The sequence below is a fragment of the Zonotrichia leucophrys genome, chromosome 8 (assembly GCF_028769735.1).
Source record: "Zonotrichia leucophrys gambelii isolate GWCS_2022_RI chromosome 8, RI_Zleu_2.0, whole genome shotgun sequence".
NCBI lineage: Eukaryota > Metazoa > Chordata > Aves > Passeriformes > Passerellidae > Zonotrichia > Zonotrichia leucophrys.
The window spans coordinates 4,018,223-4,038,638 of record NC_088178.1 but is presented as its reverse complement, the minus strand read 5'-3'; the positions used below and the strand labels follow the sequence as shown (position 1 = coordinate 4,038,638).

The window sequence follows — 20,416 nt, the reverse complement described above, 5'->3', positions numbered from 1 at the left end:
AATTAAGCATCTCCTCTTCATTTCACAGCTGCCCTTCAAAACTTCAGGAGGTTTTGAAGTAAAAGGTCTGTCATGGACAGATCAGGGCTCAGGGAAAGCAAGAAAGGATCCCTAGGAACTATGAGAGTCACACTTTAAAAATACACAAATTGATAGGATATTTCATAAATATAAATAACATAATTCCACTTGGTTTCTGGCTAATAATTTTAGGGGTTTTTTAGCCAAGAGGTGATTGCTGGATATTTCCAATCTGTTTTCTAGCAACAACACAAATCTATACTGGGAGCCTGCAGGGCTCAATCAGCATCACAGAAAGATGCTGGAGAGGGGAGTCAATTTAAATGAGATATAAGGAAGGAGTTTTTTACAGTGAGGGTGGTGAGCCCCTGGCACAGGCTGCCCACAGAAGCTGTGGCTGCCCCTGGATCCCTGAAGTGTTGAATGTCAGGTTGGATGGGGCTCTGAGAAAACTGATCTGCTTGAAGATGCTCACTGCAAGGGGAGTTGGACTGGATGACCTTTAAAAATCCTTTCCAACCCAAACTACTCCATCTCTGTGATCCTCAGGCTGCTGTTGGCAGCCTAACCTGGGAGGTTTGGATTACAAGGAAGATTTGGGAGCTTGTCTTGCATAAAAGCAGCTGCAGCTTGTGATGCTTGTGTTTGAGATGTGTGGAAACAATTCCTGTTCTTGCTAGGGGAAGAAGAGGTGAGAAACTCTACCACCAACACAAAGCTTTGAGCAGAAGTGGTTTAAAACGGATGGGGAGCACCAACTTTAAGGCAAAAGCAGGAAAGTGTTGGAAAAAGAAAGAGCCAAGAAAAGGAGCTGGGGAATGAAAAGTGACAGAAGTAAAAACAGAGAAAGAAGGCTCACATGAGCTAGAAAGAGGGGAAGAAACGGATAACCTTTCAACGTCATCACATCTTGCCAAAAAATGACTATTTTAAAGGAGTCATAGCTTCCTTGGAAATGGAAGCCCTGTGCCCTAGGACTGCCATCAAGCTTACAGAACCCTTGCAATGCAGGCAGCAGATAACATTTGTCACAGAGCTGAAGGGACACCACTATCACGTTAAAACATCACATTTTTCTGCTTTAAAAGATTTCACTGCTGTTGTTACAGTAACAAGATTAGGTGGAAAACATTTTTCTTCATGCCCTCGGTGTGTTTGTGCAGCTCCTTGGGGCCCTGATCACAGCCAGCCCCAGGCTCTCAGGTCAGTCCCCCACAGAAAACCCAACCTCATCTGAAACCTTTGTAACCCAAGAGAAGAAATTCAGGTGGCTTCAGCACCTGAAGCTATTTTGAGGTGATTTATGTTGTTTCTACTTGGTTCTGAGATGAGGTTTATTTTTTTTTGAAGCAGAATTGATAGGAAGCTTTGTTAATCTCTGAGCTTCAGCCACTTATAAATGTGAAAAATATATATGTAAACAAATGCTTCTTTTTTTTTGTGTGGAGATGTCTTGAGCATCATGCAGGGAGAAATGGAAGTAGCAGATGAGCTACATAAAATGTGAAAACTCATTTTAAATATTCTACGCAGCAAAAAACACCAGCCCTGAATATGCTGCCAGCTTTTGGCAGCCTATTCCGTGTCACACAGAGCAAGAAAATAAAAACCACCCAGGCTCAGGTTCCCAGGCAGGCTGAGCACCTGCAGCACATGGGGAGAGCCCTCATCCCCAATCAGTCTCAACGGTAGCTCATTAATAATTAGCTGGATCACCCCTGTCAGGCTCAAAGGGAAGGAGCTGGGAGAGCCCTTGCTCCAGCTGGGGGGTGGCATTTGGAGCTCCCCAGGCCATGGGCATGCTGGTGGGAGGAAGGTGGTGCCACCTAAAGCAGCTGGGGTGGGGTCTGCTCCCACCTACAAGCCTCAGCACCATCCTGTGGCTGTGATCTGCCCATGGGGGGACTCTCCCTGTTTTTCTGCAGCCACTCTGGGAGCTCCAGTTCCCAGCCATGGTTTTGCACCTTCCTTCCCCATGTGAGGTTGTTTCCAGCTTGGATGGACCGAGCTGTCCCTCCCCAGCACCCCCCTGCACACACAGCCACGTTCAGCAGCTTCCAGACACGCCTGTTAATTTTTGGAGACTTAGGCAAGAATATTAATTGCATTCCAGAGGCATTCAGCATATTAGAAAAAGCATTTTGTACCCTGTATCGTATCTGGTGAAGAAAGAGAGCTGCAAAAAGCTGTTATTTGTTATTTGTGAAACTCAAAACACATCCTCAGTCTGGATGCCCCAGAACCGTGACCTCAGCCTTGTGTGGGAGCTCCTGTTACAAAACAAATCCTAAAAAAACTTCCTAATCTTGGTCTTCATTCCCACTTCAGCTAACCCTCCAGAACACCTGGCTGGGAATACTAAATCCTGGTTACCTGCATCCCCCACCCTTAAAGGAGAGGCTGTGCAGCTCCTGCATCCCTGGCTTGCAGCACCTCACCAGCCTGGACCCAGCACAGGAGGGATTGGGATGCACAGGGATCCATGGAGAGACAAGAGCCAAACCCAACAGCAGAGAGTGAGGAGGCCGGAGAGTTTTCAGTATTCAGGTCCTCTCGTTTTCCTGTGCAACACCCCTTATGTTTTCCCAGCCATAAAATTGATGTTTATCTCACTTCTAACTGCCTTACAGAGATCATTACACATTGCAAATGCAGCCATTTGCGGATAAAACGAGCACAGGCAGCCTGGAGACTGTCACACCACCCCTTCCCGTGCCACATTGCAATGCCTTACAACCTTTAAGCTGAAAATTAACATATAATGCCAAGGGACCCAGAAATATTTGTCAGGCAAATGCAAAGAAAAAAAAAAAACAAACAAACAATAAAGCAGAGGCAATTCTTCCACCTACCCCACACCACCCCCTGCTCAACCAGGGAAAATTAATTTTTAAGTGGGACAAATCCTGCAGATATTCTTGTGGCATTAAGTAAAACCAAGCCAAAAAAAAAGGAGAAAAAAAAACAGCCAAGAGAAGGTTGTTATTCTGTGTCTAAAATGTCCTTCTGGATCTGGGTCTGTTGGAAGGTGTGGAGGGCACAGAAGGCAAAGAGGGGATGCAGATGTCAAAAGAAGAAACCCCAGTGGCCACAACTGCTGCCACAACACCTCCTGGTGCGTGTGCCATGGAGAAGCAGGGCAGGGATGCCAAGCTCTGGATTGAGGCCAGGGCAACACCAGCTCACCTCAAGCTGGTGCCCCCAGAGACTTCCACATCCCCCCCTCACCCCCAGGCTGCTTTCTTGGTGGCCATGGAGGGGTGACCAGCCACAGACCCTTCCCAGGGTCCCCATCAAGTGCCAGTGCAGGGCAAGCTGATCAGCTGGACACCCTCAGCCCCGGGAAGCTGCAGGGTGTCCTTTTGAGAACATTGCCATCTTGTGTCTCTCCAGGCACCTGAACCCTGCTCGAGGAGCTTTATTGCAGGCAATCAGGGGCAATAAAGCCCCGTGACAGTTACAGATCACCTGCCTGCGTCCTGTTCCTGCTGCTGCCTTGTAAAGTTGGACACTAACCCATTTCCCTCGTTTTTTCTCATCTCAATTTATGACTCCTCTGCCATGAAAAGCCACTTATGCCCTGCACAGTTACATACACCGTATCCTCCAAGGCCAGTAAATCACAGTCTCCAGTCATGTCAGATTTTGCGAAATAAAGCTAAATTGCAGTTGTACTCGAAGCAAGAAGCTGCAAAATTGAGAGAGAATAAGCTCTGTTTAAAGCCAGAAACCCTGCTGGCAGCCTCCCATGGCTTGAAGAGGCAAGGACCGCAAAAACCCCTCAGTGAAAGAGAAAATCCTGATAGCAGGGAGCCCACAGGACCATCTGGGCCACCCCAGGGTGCCTCTGTAGGTCTTCTGTGCAGTAATCCCAAGAGTTTGAATAGTCCAGAGTCAGAGGATTTCACTCTATAAACTGAGCTGAAGTCCCTCCCAGCCAGGACGAAGAGGGCTGGGAGCAGGACAGAGCCAGGCTCCAGCAGCATTTATGCATTGAGGCTTGGTCCTCAGCCTGAATTTGGGCTTGGAAAGAAAACTGGGAAGCTGATGGGGTCATTGTTTAAAGTTTTGGGGTTTGTTGGGGGTTTTTTGTGCAAACAGAAGTTAGAGAAGTACTAACACAGCAGGGTTTCACTCTGCTGAGCCCATCTGGGCTCACTCAAAGAGCTGGGCGCTGCACCAAGACCTGGGGAAACTGAGGACAAGAAAACTTGACCCCAAACCACCCTTTACATTTTTCAGGGCCACAGTGACTTGTCTTTTCCCTTCTGCAGCAGAGTTAAACTTTCATGAAAGCTGAATTAACTTGGAGAAGTGCCAGCTCCAGGGACAGACAGCAACATGATGGAATGAGAGCAATGAAGACCCAGACCACTGATGCTCCTGCTAATTCCCCTGCCTGCATCCCACATTAGCAATTTCCAGGGGGCTCAAATTGCTCCGTGCACTGCAGCTTCTCCATCTCACCATGACAGAACATCCAGCCTTGCAAAGGCACCAGGCACCTCTTTCACCATTTCTCAGGAAAACTCTTGCAAGAAAAAGCCCAAAAAATCAAACCAACAAAATAAAAAGAAAAAAAAAACCCACACTGCTATTTTGGAAAACAGGGTTTATTCCACACTCTCAGCTCAGCAGTCTTCTTCACTTCACAAGGTGACCTCACAGCCATTGCACAAGCCCAGAGCACAAGCTACAAGCTCTCCAGGTGGAAGAACGCCTCCCCAGAAAGAGAAAAGATCCAAAGTATACACACTCACAAAAGAGGGGAAATAATGAGCAGCCATGACAGAGACAAGGAAAATCACAAAACATCTCATGCCAGAGTCTCAACTGATAAAAACCCAACGTGCATAGCACACAGCTTCAGGCTGGGATACACTTAGCCCTCTCTGAATGTTTAATGGGAGTGTATGCATCAGTTAATCAGCAGCACAAGACACAAAGCGTTTTGTACCTCCTCGCCACGTGTTGTGCAATTAAAAGGCTTCTCATTCAGGCACAGAAAGAAAAGTCAAGGGACTTTGGCTGTGAAACATCCATTATTCAAAAGTATATCCATTATTCAAAGTTTTTCTTAAAATCCCATTGTCAGTTTGAAAGGAAAAAGAAAATGAGTTTCTGAAAGCTGTGCTCCGTTGATATTCCATGCCAATTTTTGCTGATTGTAAGTACTAAAACTCCAGACATTTTGAGGAACTAAAGAAATCCTTCACAGTTGCTGAAAAAGCCAACACTCTGTGGGTAGTCACAATGTTCCCCCCTCAGCTAACTCTACCTAGCAGGGGTGTGAAACACCCGGGCCAACAATGCCCTCTCCTCGCCCAAATTGCTCAGCGACCCCAGTGTGAGGCTGAGGAGCAGCTGTGGAGGAGGAGCAATAACAAAGTGCTCAGCAGGCAGGAACAGCCCCCCAGAGCTGGCTGCACCCCTGATGTGCTGAAGGAAGCCTGGCTGGGAGGCACAGCCTTCCCACAGCACTCAGGAGCCTCCACTGGGGTGCCAGGGCTCGGCTGCAGGAGCTCCAATGGGAAACAGATCCCAAGGGTGCCTCCTGCCACCCAGATGTGGGGGAACAGGAGCATCAGATCCCACAGAGTCCCCCCAAAAGCCACCCAGCTCTGCCACAGCCCCTGCTGCCCTCAGTGGGACAAACAGCACTGCTCCAGGAAAGATGCCACCCAGGAGCCACCTGGATGGTAGCAAGTATTCAGCAAGGGCAACAAATTGTGATAAATTGCTGGCATTGGAATATAAAATAGGAAGCCAAGGTTTTATCTCCCATTGGAGCTGGAGGAGAGAGTGCTGAGCACTCTTCTGTAGAGATGAAACAGGTCTGGAGTCCAGGTGGTCAGTCTGTCCCCAGGCTGGGGGAAACAAACAGGCTTGGCCAGGCCTAGAGCAGCAGGGACTAAGGCCAGGCTCACTGCTGAGCTGGAGATTAGTGGTGCTACCCAAGGCTTAGAGAGCAGCAAAGCCCCCAGGCCGAGCTTATTTAGAGCCCCAGCCCAAGGGTGGGGATGCACCAGAGGCACTTAAGGAGAGGCAGAGCAGCTAAAGGCTGCTGTGCTGTTGAAGAAAGAGCTGAACTGAAATGATTATTGAAGTTATACATCAGATGAAGAAGTAGGGGCTAAAACCTGAAAAAAATAATCGAGAGTTATGAGCCAATAAAGGTGCTTATAACTTTAATTTAAATAAATATGTGTGAAAGAGGAATAGGAGCCTTAGAAAAGCTTCCCAGTCCTGGAAGAGGTAAGGCTATAACACATAGTACTCTCTCAAGGCTCAAAGATTCTTTTAGGTGAGTAAAGGAAGAGCAAAAGAAAAAATGGCAGAGGGAAGCAGCATTCCTTCCCTCTATGATAAATACTTGTTGTAAGTGTAATTCTATATAAGAATATATGCTATTATATAGGCTTTAAATCTGCCTATTTGGGATTTCTGTATGTACAGTGTGTAACTGAAATGTGGAACCTCCAGGGGTGTGACCTGAGCACAGCAGAGACACGACTCCAGCAGAGCAGAGTGATGGAAGGGTGATGACTGACAACTAATAAATGCAGTAACTTGGGTGTAACCTATTAAAGCCCTTTAACACTGCTGGAAGCTCAGTGGGTGCCACAGGGTCAGGGTCCTGCTCTTCTACCGTCATGCTGGCTATTCTTCTGCTGTCAGACGACCAACTTTAGGTGTTGCCAATAACTTGGGGAACAATTTGAGTGTATAAAATGAAGGCATTATTCAGCAGCCTGTGCTGACAGCTATCTTTAAGCAGCACATTTATCTAAAGTACAATGATGCTTCAATAGTGGATACCTGTAGAGTGCTTCCAGGGCACTCAAACGAGCTGGATTTTATCTGCAGGAAGGCTATGGCTCACAGCTTATTTGGACAAATTCTTTGCTGCAATAGACCATTTTCTGCTATTACCAGTGAAATAAGCTAAACACCCACTTCTTTTCTTCCACAATGAGAAGCTGTGCATGATGTGATGAATTTGCAAAGCTTTTAAAGGATGGATGGGAGTTAGAAAAACTTCCTCCAGGGTCTAAGGCACTGCCAAGCAGGACTGGAGTTGCAGAAGGAAGCCGGGAGGGGTATTGCAGCACGGGCAGTGCTGGAGCAGCTCAGGAGCCAGAGCTGCTCTGATGCCGGAACAGCAGGGCACAGCACGGACAAATTGAAGCATTGACAGATGAAATGCTCTGACTGTTGTGACTACACAGCCCCTTGTAGCTCAGGCTTCTCTCGTTAAGCTTCAAAGAGTAGCAGCCAGCTCGTTAGTGGCATCTCAGGGTCCCTTTGTTAGCAGTGGCTCTTTCAGAGGTAACCGAGTCTGTAATGGCCCCTCCTGGGACCAGGGTGGGCTGATGCAGGGTCAGGAGCACAGTCACTCTCCCCAGGCAAAAATGCCAGGGAATGTGACAGGCTGTGTGCAGGGAGGGCAGGAGAGCACTGTCCCTTCCTTGCTGCTCACTGCTGGTGGCTGGATGGATTCCATTCCCTGTGCAAAGCACACAAGCCTGTGCCCTGCCACCTTTCTGACTTTGGGCCTCATTTCAGCCCAGACCTTTCTGTGCAGCTGCTGATGGAGCTGTATCTCTGCTCTGACACACAACCACAGAGTGGTTTGGCTCAGAAGGGGCCTTAAGGCTCACCTTGTCCTACCCCCTGCCATGGGCAGGGACACCTTCCACTGTCCCAGCCTGCTCCAAGCCCCATCCAACCTGACCTTGGACACTGCCAGGGGCAGCCACAGCTGCTCTGGGCACCCTGTGCTTCACCCCCTATGGCAGTGACTCCCAAAGGGGCACCAGTGGGACCCTGATTAGCCTCAGCTTCTTTTTGACAGCAGAAACTGGAAGGAGCAGCTGGAAGTGAGCTGTGATGCTCTGCTGCCATAGGCTCTGACTGCAGCCCAGACACAGAATTGGGCTGCGGAGGGGGCTGGGGAAAAAGCTCCCAGTCTTGTGAGGAGCCAGCTTACACCGGAGATGATGGCCTTTCCTGTGGCCCTGTGCTGGAGCAGGTGGTTGAAGGCTTCATTTAGCTGCAAATTCACTCAGAATTTGTGGAGATGGCCATGAGGCTTTGCAGGGAGGGAAGGGAAAGAATGGGGTGTGTGAAGAAGTCTGCAGCTGAGTCTGGGCTTTCCACTCCTGGGGTTGAAATAAAGCAGGACCAGAACAGCTCCTGGCTATTCCTCTGCTCTACATCCTTAAAGTGTGCTGGATCGTGGCTATGTAAATATTTCTGTGGAGCTCAGTCATTACCTAAGGATTAAATTGCCATTGAGTACGTTTAAAAAATTATTTGAACACCTTCAAACATGCTCCAGGGGGAAAATGCAAATGAAGGAGCATCAGGATCCACTAATCCACTTCTAAGGCATTATCCCAACACATTATTCTTTAAGAACACAAGCCCTTTGGTACAGGAATGAGGGGGTTTTTATGGCATTGCCACTAAGCACATCACAATTGTGGCCTTGCAGTACCCAACCAGGAGTTAATGACTCCCTGGCTCCAACCCAATGAAAGAAGATTTAAAAGGATGAGGGGAAAATGGGATTTCTTGATTTAATATTTTTGTTTCTTAGAGAACCAGGACTCTGGAGTTCCTCTGCTGGGAGCTTAAATGCTCACAATACTCTGTTTCTACAAAAAAAAAAAAAATTAGAAAAAGAAAAAAAAGGTGGAATGAGATGAGCTTTAAGGTGACTCCCAACCCAACCCTTTCTGTGATTCGGTCCCCACTGATGATGGCCTCTGTCACTCTCATATTTTCTGAAAAATCCCTTCATCAGGATTTCTTCTCCTGAGAAGCTGAAGAGCCTCAGAGAAGAATGAAAACAATAATTGTCTGATTGCTTCTCCTGTGTTTTGCTGCTTTGGAATGTGTTTGGAGATTGTTTATCCAACAGGTGGTTGTTTGATTGGTCTCATGTGAATTGTTTTGACTTAATGACCAATCACTGTCCAGCTGTGTTGGGACTCTGGAAGCAGTCACAGGTTTTAGTTAGTATGTTGCTAAGCCTTCTGTAAGTACCCTTTCTCTATTCTTTAGTATAATTTTAGTGTAGCATAATGAATAGAATAGAATAGAATAGAATAGAATAGAATAGAATAGAATAGAATAGAATAGTAAATTAGCCTTCTAAGAACATGGAGTCAGATTCATAATTTCCTTCCTGCCGCAGGGGACCCCAAAAATACCACAGGGTGGCATGGATCAAGGTATAGAAATGATTCCTGCAGCCTGTCCCCTCCTCTGCTGCTGCCTGTCTGCATGAACCTCAGGACGTTGTTTCCTTTCAATGGCTTTGTCTCGGGATGTTCCCATCTTTCAGAGGAGTGGAGAACTTGGCATTTCAGCTGGCAGCTGCTGCTGAATATTGCAGGAGCTGGACACCCCTGCTGCAGCTCCCTGGTGAGGCTGAGTGGCACAGACACTGCTGCTCACAGCCAGAGCTGCTGCCCTGGAGCCCATCAGGGGACCCTGAGCTGCTCTGTGGTGAGACAGCTTTGTGACAGGGCCAGCTCAGGATGTTCCCACTGAGGGGAAAGGGGAATTAACTCACCGCTGCTCGTGGCCTGTGGTGCTTCAGCACTGAACAGGTTCACCAGGAGTGTCACATTCTGGGTAAGAAAGTTTGTCTGGGTCTGAAGTTTGCACTGTGTCTGTGTGGGTTTGGTTTGTAAGAGTTGCCTTTCCTGCAGCCCCTGACACCTTCAGACTGTTGAAATTCAGCAGGTTGGGGCTGCTGACAGAATCTCTCACTGGCTGCATCCCAGCTGGACCCTGCGCAATCCTCACCTCCGTGGGACATTAGAGGGAGGTTAAATCAAGATGCAAACCTGAAATGATCACCTCAGCTTACACAGATAGGTGCCAAAGAGACAAGATGCCAGCTTTTTGGGCAATTTTTTGACAGCTGAAATACCCAGGTGTAGGTTGTGTTTCATGTGCTGCCCCCTGAGCAGCTGCTGCTGTTTACACTGATTAAATCCATGTCCAGTGGCCAAGAAGCAGTGAAATTGTGACACAAGTGGTTGGAAATTGCACCATGTCCTCATACTACACCTCCAGGGATCTGCTACAGCACCTGCTTAAAGACCTGTGACACAAGTAATCCCCAATGTTATGGGGCCAGAGATCTGTTGAACTGAACCCATGGTGGGGCTTGGTATTTGAGCCTGTTAAAAATACTGTATTTATACTGAGCCTATAAAAAAACTTGGTATTAAGTAGTTTTATTACATATTTTAACAGCCCACTGTTAGGAAAACTTCCCCCAAGCATCACTCTCTGCCAAAAGTGACAGGGTAAGGGGAAAAATGTTATCTGAGGGTTGCAAGGCAGCAGTTCAGGCAGAACTAAAGCCCTGAACAAATGGACAAAAGTCTTTGCAGTTTGGAAGACAATGGCTCTGTATCCTCACCTTCTGATCAACGACACGCTCTGCTGCCACAGCTTTAGTGGCAGTCACACCACTCTCTCTGCTTCCCTGCCAAAAAGCCCTCATTGGATGGGTGTCAGGAGAGAAATCACATAGTCCTGCTGTTCTCTCTGAATTAAACATTTGATTTCCCTGTGTTTTCAGGAAGAACCGTGAACAGCTCACGCTGTGTCTGGTAACAGTCCACTTAGCAACTGCATTAAGTGAGGGTATTTAGCCCCTTCATCTCCTGGATGTGGCTCCTCAGGCAAAGCCTGCGCCTTCTCCATCGGCAGAGCCCGGCACCCTCAAGGTGCCAAGGCTGGAAGGGGGCACCCCCATGGCACATCCCTGGATCTCCACCCTCTCTGACCCATGAGGGAACACCACCCGTTCCTAAAGCCTTGTATCCCTGCATTTCCCTTGCCTCCTTTGCCTTGACACGGGCCAAAGGCTGGGGAAGTTGCGAGCAGCAAAATTCCAGACGGACAGAAGATGGCAGCAGCAGCCCAGCAACAGCTCTCCTTCACTGGAGAGGGATTTCCTCTCTCCGGGAATACCGGGGTGGTTTTGCAGAGGAGAGGAGACATTTTCACCCTTTTGGATTGTGACCAAGACACAGGAGACACGTGGACTGGAAAACCAAAGGAGGTGGCTCAGCATGAAGAGCTTGGTGTGAGAAGGACCATGTAAGCATTACCCAGGCACTGAAAGGTGCTCTTCCTTTGAATGAATGATCTACCTTCCTGGGTGGATCATTACAGGAGAATTCCATGGATTTTAGATCCTTAGTGCAGGTAGATTTCCTGCATCATCTTCCTGATCCAGGTGATGCTGCCCCGTGGGAGGTGGTGGGAATTGGGCAGCAAGAATTGAGGAGCAGCAGTGCTAGGATAGTTTTGGATGTTTTTTTATTTTAGTCTTTGATCATTGCAGGATGCTTGTGTGGATTTTAGCTCCTGGGTGCAGGTACATGGAGCCTTGAGGATTTTAAGCTTGACATTCCCTTTCCCTAGTGGAAATATTTAGGAAAAATGAGGTTGCTTTTCAAAAACTGAGGCAAGTAGATCCTGAACACTCCGCTGTGGTGGGGGTGTAGTCTGGGACGTGCTGGCAGACACTGGAAGTGACATGTGGGAGAGGAGGGAGCTCTGAACATCACTGCCTTGCATCCTGGATTAACCTTCCTCTTCTCCTCCATCTTGTACACTTTTTGCAACATGCACGTAACTTTGTTTATTCCTGTTCTTAGCAAGGTTCACTGGGATGGGACTTAAAATAACTTTCAGCTGTGCTGCTGCTCCTCCTCTGGAAGATCTTGGCCAAGTCACCTGCGCAAATTCAGTGTCCACACTTCTTAAAGGGAGCCACAGTCTCTTTCTTCTTCTTCTTGGTAAAGAGCCTAGAGATGTATCAGTGAAGAGAGGGAATTTTTCTTACTAATGCAGCATTTAAAGGGGCTGATTTGAAAATAGGGCTTATGCTGTTGTAAGGTGTTGCCCAAGTACTATAAAAAATAAGCAGGTTCTCATGTTAAGGAGGTTTTCAGGGCAAAGGGACAGGGCAGAGGGTTTGAAGAGGGGAGATGGAGGCACAATCAAATTCCCAGAGAAAGGCTTTCTCCAGGTGTGAAGCTGATGGCCACTGCCCTGTCAGTGTTTGTACAGGGGACAAGGAGAGATCCAAAGGGAAGGGGATGCTGTAGGGGGAGATGACTGGGGCTGAAAGAGGGGAGCAGAGGAAGAGCAAAGACAGGCAGGGCAGGTAGAAGCCCCCTTGAGAAACATGACTTGATTTACTTCCCCAGTGTAAGGGTGTTAGATTATCCTCAGTGACCCAGAAGTGCCACACAAGCCTTGGAGTGATCCCTGTACTTTGTGGGGCTGCAGAGCAGGGCATGAGACACTCCACATCCCCAGAAGCTTTGCCAGTTTGGTAGCCTTGAGCATCTCCTGTTCAGGAGGGCTGTCCCAGAGCCTGCAAGAGGGAAGGCTCCACCATGCTCTTGCCAGGGGAGTGTTTCATAAAGCTCTGACAGCTGAAGCCAAGGAGCATCTTTGGAGTGCTCCAAATGTTGGTATGGAAGCAAAGATCTTCAGTGCTGGGCTTGGGGGGAAAGCAAAGGAAGCCCTGCAGTGGGGCTCAGCTGCAGGCACAGCTAGGGGAGCCAGAGGGTGCTGAAGGGGAGAGAAGAATGATGGGGAAAAAAGAGAGGATGCCCTGTTCCAGCTTGGGGGGACTTGAGAGGCAACAGGGTCACTGCAGCTCCTCACAGTCCTGCTCCCAGCACAGCACCCAGGGCACAGCTGTGCATCCCAGGGGACTGAGCACTGACTGCTGCTTTCAGTATTGGGCAAATATAAAAATGCCAGGTAAATATTTAGAGTATCTAAGCAGATCTTTGCAGCTTCAGTGAACCACGACAGATGAAAACTTTGCAGAGGAGCATTTTGGTTTCCAAAAGCTTATTTTTAATTTTTTAAATATTTTTTGAGAGAGTGTGCCTTTGCAGAAGCCTGTGGTGGTTCCCAGCAGTAAAAAAGGGTTGTATGATGCCATCACAGTGTGTCATCACACCGGTTTTCCCAAAGGGGAAACCAAACATTCAGGGGCCATGGGTTGAGTCAGAGCTCAGAGAGCCAGGGGGTGAGAACCCTGATCTGCTGACTCTCCACCCCAAGGTTTAACCACAGCTTTGTCCCTTCCCCTAGGGGATCCCACACTCCCAAAGCTGCGCTGCCTCTTGCGCGTCATTTTTGGAGAAAACTATTTTCGGAGAAAACAATCTGCTTCTTGGGCTGAAACATCCTATAAAAACTCTCTGTCCAGAAGGCAGATGGGAATGCATGTGGGGGAGGGATGATGAGACAAAAAGTTTGGGGGTGGAGAAATCAGTGTGGCTGTTTGTTACAGCTGTGACCTAGGAGGAAGAGCAGAGCCCACCCAGCATTAGTGCTCCACACAGCAGCTGCCTGACAGAGAGCCAGGGCTGGGGTTGGGTGTGGCAGTGCCAGCGTGGCTGTCCCTGTCTGTGTCCTGCCAGGTGTGGGGAAAACCTGGCTGGCTGATTGTTCTGGTGTGGGGAAAACCTGGCTGGCTGATTGTTCTGGAGGCAGCTCCTGGCTGGCAGTGGTGATCACACCACCTGTGCTTCTTTATCTGGAGTGAAGCAGCAGGTTTGCATGTGAGCACCCTTTTATCTGGCACTCAGGATCAGGAAGAGAGGTGAACTCCTCTCATAAAATCCTGCAAGAGCTCTAAAGGGCAAATGGGAGGGAGAGGCAGGATCTGTGCCCTGTGCTCAGTGCCACAGTGTGGGATGCACAGTAACACAATGGGTGTGAGTTTTTCTGTGTATCCCCTTTTTCCTTCAAGGATTAGCTCCAGTAGGTGGGATTTTGGTAGCTTAGGGAGAGAGTGCCTCTCTTACTAGGGTCATGACCACTAGCCCCGGCACCTTGTGGTGATGTGAAAGAGAAGGGGACCAGGCTCTAGCAGAGTGCTGGTACCATTTTTAGACATACCAGGTTGTTACTAGACATCATGCACAACTTGGATTGGAATCCTGCAAAAGGACCATGAACTGGCTCTTCTCTGGGACAAGTGGATTTTAAAATATTAGCTGTGGTCATAGAAGTGCTGAGACTACCCTCCTATAGAAAATACAGAAGTGGGAGGAAAAATACCCAATGCAACTCCCAGATGCTCAGTATTTCTCAGGCTGAAATCTGCATCCATGCACAGGAAGCCCTAAACATTTTGGACTGTACCTGCAGAGAGGAGTGGGCACTGCACATCTCAACAGGGGAGGCTTGTGGGAGCATTAGCCATGGTGTGGGAGCTCAGGCTCCTGCAATTCAAGCTGCACATCTGCAGGGCAGTCAGGGCTCTGTGTACACTGCCCTTCACATCTGCCCTTGCCAGGCATCAGCCCTCACCTGCGAGCTCAAGTGGACAACCTGAAAAGCCTTTTGCTGCTCTTTGCCACAGGGAGTCTGTCAGCTCATTTCATCCATCAAATAAGCACAGAGCCAGCAGTAATTGCTCCTTGTCTCTGCTGTACAGCCCTGATTAAAAACCAGGGGCACAGCCACCAAGTGTCATCACTGTGGGATTTTCTGCCCAGAGGAACAAATGCTGCTTCCCACCAGCTTCCAGCTTTCCTCCCATGAGCAAGGAAGGTCTCACCTAGATGTACCTGCCATGAAGGCAGATGCAACCAGCTTGAATGTCTGTGAATGACTGTGCCCCTGCCCAGGATCACTGTGTGGGGGACAGAATGGTGTTTCTTAGCAAACAGGATGGTCAGCTCCACCTTAGAAGCAGCTCAGATGCAATTGCAATGAATCCCTTGTAGAACCCTCCTGGCTTCTGCTGAACTACAACACAGATGGGTCTGGCTCACTGCACGCAGCAAAAGCCACTTAATTACAGCAGCATCTCAATTTATTTGTTTTGGATCATCTTTATTAGCCATTGCTGAAGCTTGTAATTAAGGGAAGAATAGGGACTGTAAACAGAGTACCATCCTGTGCTGCTGCTCTTCTCCTGTGCTGCAGCAGCTGAGTGTTGCTCCAAGCTGCCCAACACCTTCAGGATTCTCTCCCCTCCTGTATGGATAGCACTGCTGGCACCTGTGCTCCAAACTGTCTGCTTTATTCCTGGAAAAGCATGGATGTATTTTTTCCCTGGGACATTTTAATTGACTTGGGTAGAATATCTGATGCCCCAAATGCCCTGTAGGCACAGCATGAGCAGCAGGTACCTCCTGGAGGTAAAATAAATACCCAGGTAGGTTGGTACTCTCTCACCCACTGGGATAGAGCATCAAAATCCTTGCACAGATCTTGGCAGGAAAAACAAAGGCCTGAGAAATGGGATTTGAGGGTCACATGGTAACTAAGAGAGCCCAGACCTTCTCCTCAGGAGAGAACACTGCTGAGAAACACAAAGCTACCTCACAGCTCTCGTTGTGGCTGTTGTCATGGGCTTAAATCCTGGTGCTCATTGGAGGTGTAGCTGTTCAGGTGCTTCTTCTCAAGTGCCCAAGATGTTTCTGTGATTTTCAGCCTGCCTCTGTACCACTGTCCCAAATCTCCTCCTCACAACCCTACACCTTGACTGCACTCTTAGGGCTGCAGGGCTGCTGTGACCAGCACCACACAGTCATTTTCCACCATTCCTGCGCTGAGACTCAGTTTTGGTTGGTGCAGCCCACTTCTGGGGCTCCTACATCTTATTTTAAAGGTGGCCTGAATAACCACAAGCATCAGCAGAAAGCTTTAATGATCTCTGTGTGTTTAACAGGGACTGAGTATCTCATCCATGTCACAGTGATGCCTGCTCCTGGACCAGGACCCACCATGGGTAAGCTGTGGGATAAGCTCTGCTCCCAGGAGATTCACAGGTGAGTGGCAGGGATGCATCTCCAACCCAGCATCTTTGCAGGTGCCCTCCTAGTGGGACACAGGACTTCCTTTGAGAGCTGGCAGCTCCAGTCAAGCACTTTTGTGTGGTCCAGGAGGAAATCCCCCAAAATGGCATCCATCCATACCCTGCAAAATCAGGAGAAGCTCCTGTTTGTGGTGCAAGGGAATGTGCATCAGCTCTCAGGGTCTGCTCACAAGACAGAGGAGAAGGCTGGATGTTGTATTTGTGTGTGTGTGAGCTGTTACAAGCTCCAGAGCAGTGTTTTTCCTTTATTTATTCAAACATCTCAGCGAACAATAGGTTCTGGGAGGGGAGAGGAGGAGTTTGCTCCTCCTTTTCTCTGAAGTCTCAGCATCTCACAGTGCTCTTGATCACTCCTGCTTGGTGAATGATGCTGTGGTAAATGTGGCAGTGCAGCGTGGAGAACCCCAGGGCTGTGTTTGTAATGAAGAGCCATCTCCAGGCTACACCAAGTGAGGTTATTTGTGTGCTGGTACAGCCTTTGTTTGCAAACAACAGCCTCTCTAGGTAACCACACAGCAGAGCACAAGTGCCTATTTATTTGCATCTGCCTCTGCTCACAATAGTGAAGGAAGAGAACCCATCTGTCCGGGCAAGGGAGAACAAAAATACAGCAGAGGGAAGTTGGTTACATTTGTAATATAGGAATCCCAGAGAAAGAACTCCATGATTCTAGAGATGGAGATAAATCCAGTGATTACTCTTTGCTCAAAGTTCAAGCCAAGTCACCTAACCAGGAGCCTGACAAGAAAAACAGAGACAAACACATGATTCCTTCCTTACTGGCCTTATTTCTTGCACAAAGACAAACCCCAAACCTCTTTGGCTGAGTTACAGCCCTGTAACTGCAGCCTTTCACTGACCCCATATTCATCCCATGACCTTTTCTGACTCATCACAGCATTTGCTGCCATCACCTCCCCAGTGTCCTGGGGACCAGCTTTATCCCCAAAAAAGGACCTGTTCAAAGGCTGCATTTTTAAATGCCAGTCCTGGGCTCCCTGAAGAGGATCCAGCCCATGAAGAGAAAGCTGGCAGGTTTGTCACAGTCTTGCCTTTGCTTGTTACAGTCAGTTGGAGAGTTTTACAGATCTGTTCTGAAGGTTGCTGGAGGCTGGTTATTTTGTTTTAAAGTCAGGGCAGCAGCAGACAGGCAGCCACTATTAAAAGGAGAAATTTAAAAAAGAAAGAGTCATTTGGGCTTTAAAGCCAGCTGACTGCTTTTGACAGACTGAAGGATTTTTTATGTCTGGATATTCCTGCTCTGCAAGGTGAAGGGATGTGTTGTCATGGAATAGGATTTGAGCAGCTCCAGCAGACAGAGAAGAACCTCTACCTTCTTTAACAAGGGCTCTGTGCTGACTTGTGAGAGCCTTTAATCAGACTTCAGGTACCCTGGCATGGCCACATCCATCCATTCCTTGAGCTTTGTTTCCAAAGTTCCAAAATCAGACCTTTCTATGCCAGCACCAGCCTTTCTTCATTTCCCTCCTCCCCAAATCCCATGAGGAGGGAAAAAAAATTACATTTAGTGCTGCATATGCCTTCATATTTGCTTTTTATAAAGGGGTAGAGATGAAGGCACATTTCACCCTAAGAACATGCTGTTGGAAGGATAAGGTGCTGTTATCTCAGGTTGCTCCCTCAGCCTCCTCTGAACAGTTTTACTTAGGTTGAGAGAACATTTCTCAGCAATTACATAGAAATGGCTGGTTTGGTGCACTTCTGACACATTTTGCAAAAATATTTAATGTGCCACAAAAGGAGTGACTCAAATGAGGAAGAAAAATGTTCCTTGGCCAGAAAAGTCGTGGAAGTGAAGAGCCCACAAGGGTTCAGCTGGTGACCCCTCAGCCCAACTGTCCACAGCATCACCAGGGTTTATATTTGGATGATGTTCTCCCAAGACTGAGTCATATTTCCTGCCTCAAGTTGCTCCAAAAGGCTGGTGTTTCAGGCAGGGTCCACATTTCAGTCTGATTCACACAACAGGCAGGAGTGGCCCTATCTGCTGCTTTCAGGTGGACTTGGATTACCCAGCACATATGAAAATTAGACCCAAGCTGAGTAAACAAATATTGATCTACTCAACCTCAGGTCACAGCTGAGAAGATCGTTCTGAAGGAGTATATTGAAGGGGCAGGATCACATCAGAGGGTAGAAATGCAGGATGAAATTCAACCCTGCTCCAGGGACTTTGCAACCTTAGTACAATCAATAGGAGCATCTGAAAATGCTGGTCTCATTTGGGTTACAAAACCCCTGTGTCTCTGAGCGGCTCCTCCTTCAGCAGCTGAGTGTAAGAAAATAATTAATGAACACTCCAGAGCTGCTGAAAACAGGAGGGGAGTGATGCTGAAATAGCTGTGTGCTGGGGGCACGTGGAGCTGTAAGGGGATTGGGATGGGAGCAGAGGCACAGCCTGTTTGAGGGAAAAGCAGGGCAGTGGGATAGACTTGCTTGAGATGATGAATGCTGACCCACATCCCATCATCATTCAGGGTACGAGCTCCTTTCAGACCCTGACTTGCACTGCTGAACGTGCTACGTGGTAATTTTCCAGGTGCTTGGCCATTTGACTTGAGGGTTTTTTTAAACATGCTGGATGAGATGCGATGTCTTGTGAGCACTGGAGGGGAGGCAGCAGAGCGGATTTTTCCCACTGTGGTGAATTAAGTAGGACGTGCTGCCTTCCCCAGCAGAGTCCCTGACCTTCCCGTGTCTCTGTAGGGTCACAGTTTATTTGCTAACACCTTACAGAAAAGTCAGAGCTGGCTGATCTTTCCTCAATAGTCTGAGCTTTCCTCCAAAATCCACATTGTGATTTTTGAGAAAAATTCAGACTATTCAGGTTGATGTATTCAAACCAATAAGGCTGATGGCTGCAGGCCTGATCCTTGACCAGCAAAGTCTCTGGGATTACCAAGAAAATGATTTTCCAGTTAAAGGATGGTTTGGGTCAGAAGGGACCTTAAAGATCATCCAGTTCAGCAAACTGTCTAGTCAGATGGGTTTTCCCTGTTTTCTCCCCAGCAGGATACAAGGACAGGAGCGACCATCCATCAAGGCACATTGTCACCAGCGTGGCAGACAGCAAGCCCCAGGTGTGGAGGGGACAAGCTCTCACAAGCTCACATTTTTGGGCCTGGTTCCTGTTTCACGTGGCAGCAGGGCTGGCCTCGACCCGGTGCCTGCCCCAGCAGAGCAGGACACGGTAGCTTGAAAGGGACTGTCGGGAGCAGAACAGCTGAGAGGCACAGCGATCCCGCGCGGGTATAAATAGAGACAGAGCTGTTATCCTGATGAAATGAGACCAGATGTTTCTCTCAAATCCCTCCTCTCCGCTAGTGAAAATTATAGTTTAGTTAAAACAGGGCAAAGCAGGCAGCAAAATATTTTCAATCAGCTAATGTTGGGAAGTCAAAGGGGCAGAATGCCTCACTGGGGTAGGGATACCATGCCCTGTGATGCTGCAGGGATGGATTGGGCATGGTCACAGTGGGAACCAGGGGAGTCCCTCACTGCCTTTGTTCTATTTTTCTGCTTCCTATCCCAGTATTAATGGGCTGAGTTTTAAAGCCTGTGCTGTGGCCGCTTTTGTGAGGTAGAAAGTCAGTGTCAGCACATGTATCCTGGAGGCAGTTGGCACGAGATGAAGGAGGGACGGCAGCAGCAGTTAAAACTGGGCCTTGGCTCTTTAATATTTAACTTTCCCCAGTGCTGGGGTTTTTTTTTAATCAGTTTGTGCATTATCTGCCATCCCCGTTCAAAGAGGGTTTTAGCAGAGAGATTTCAGTGCTTAATCCCAGGGGCAGGGAAAGCGGAAGAGTCTCTCTGAAGGTTCCAGGGCTCAATCTGGCCTCAATTACAGCAGCCTAAACCAGCAAAGAGTGGCCACCACGGACCCCACTGTGACTGCGTCGGGCTGCAGGTAACAAAATGAGGGGTCAGTCCTGTGTCTCTGCAGGAGACACCTCTGGTCCCTAAGGCTCCATGCCTAAGGGAGTTCCCAGGAGGATCTAAACAGTGGCAGACTGTCTCAGAATAAATGTCCACTTGGGCAACAAGCAGAGCCTGGCTGTGGCCAGCTGCAGATGCTTGGGAAGGGATATGGGAAGAGGGAGAGTATAAAGTGATCCTTCCTCCGGCATTTCCTCCTGGCTCCTGGTAATCAGCAGTTGAGGGACTTCCTAAGCCGGAGGTTGCATGAATTTGTGTAATCCCTTTGGTTTTTTTTCCCTCATTCATTTATACTTTTGGCCTCCATGACATCCTGTGGCAATAAGTTCCACAGTGTAATTATGTGTTGTGTGAAAAAGTACTTCCTTTTGTCTGCTTGAGACCTGGCTCCTGAACATTCCTCTCCATGTTATTGTGTTGTGAAGAAAAGGGAAAAAGAATTCCAGGTCCATACCAGACCTCTCTTGACCTCTCCAGACTTCTCTGTCTTTATTTGCCCCAAGGTTTTGTTCTTCCAAACTGGAGCCTCCTTGTTTTTCTAGT

The 20,416-nt window shown here is 48.3% G+C and overlaps 1 long non-coding RNA gene across 1 annotated transcript; it reads left to right on the top strand.

Moving 5' to 3' along the window:
- Positions 1 to 10,659: 10,659 nt before the first annotated feature.
- Positions 10,660 to 20,416, top strand: LOC135451156 (uncharacterized). Its single transcript, XR_010441236.1, has 3 exons — positions 10,660 to 11,151; positions 15,770 to 15,869; positions 18,947 to 20,416. It is a non-coding gene; the product is annotated as an uncharacterized LOC135451156 (long non-coding RNA).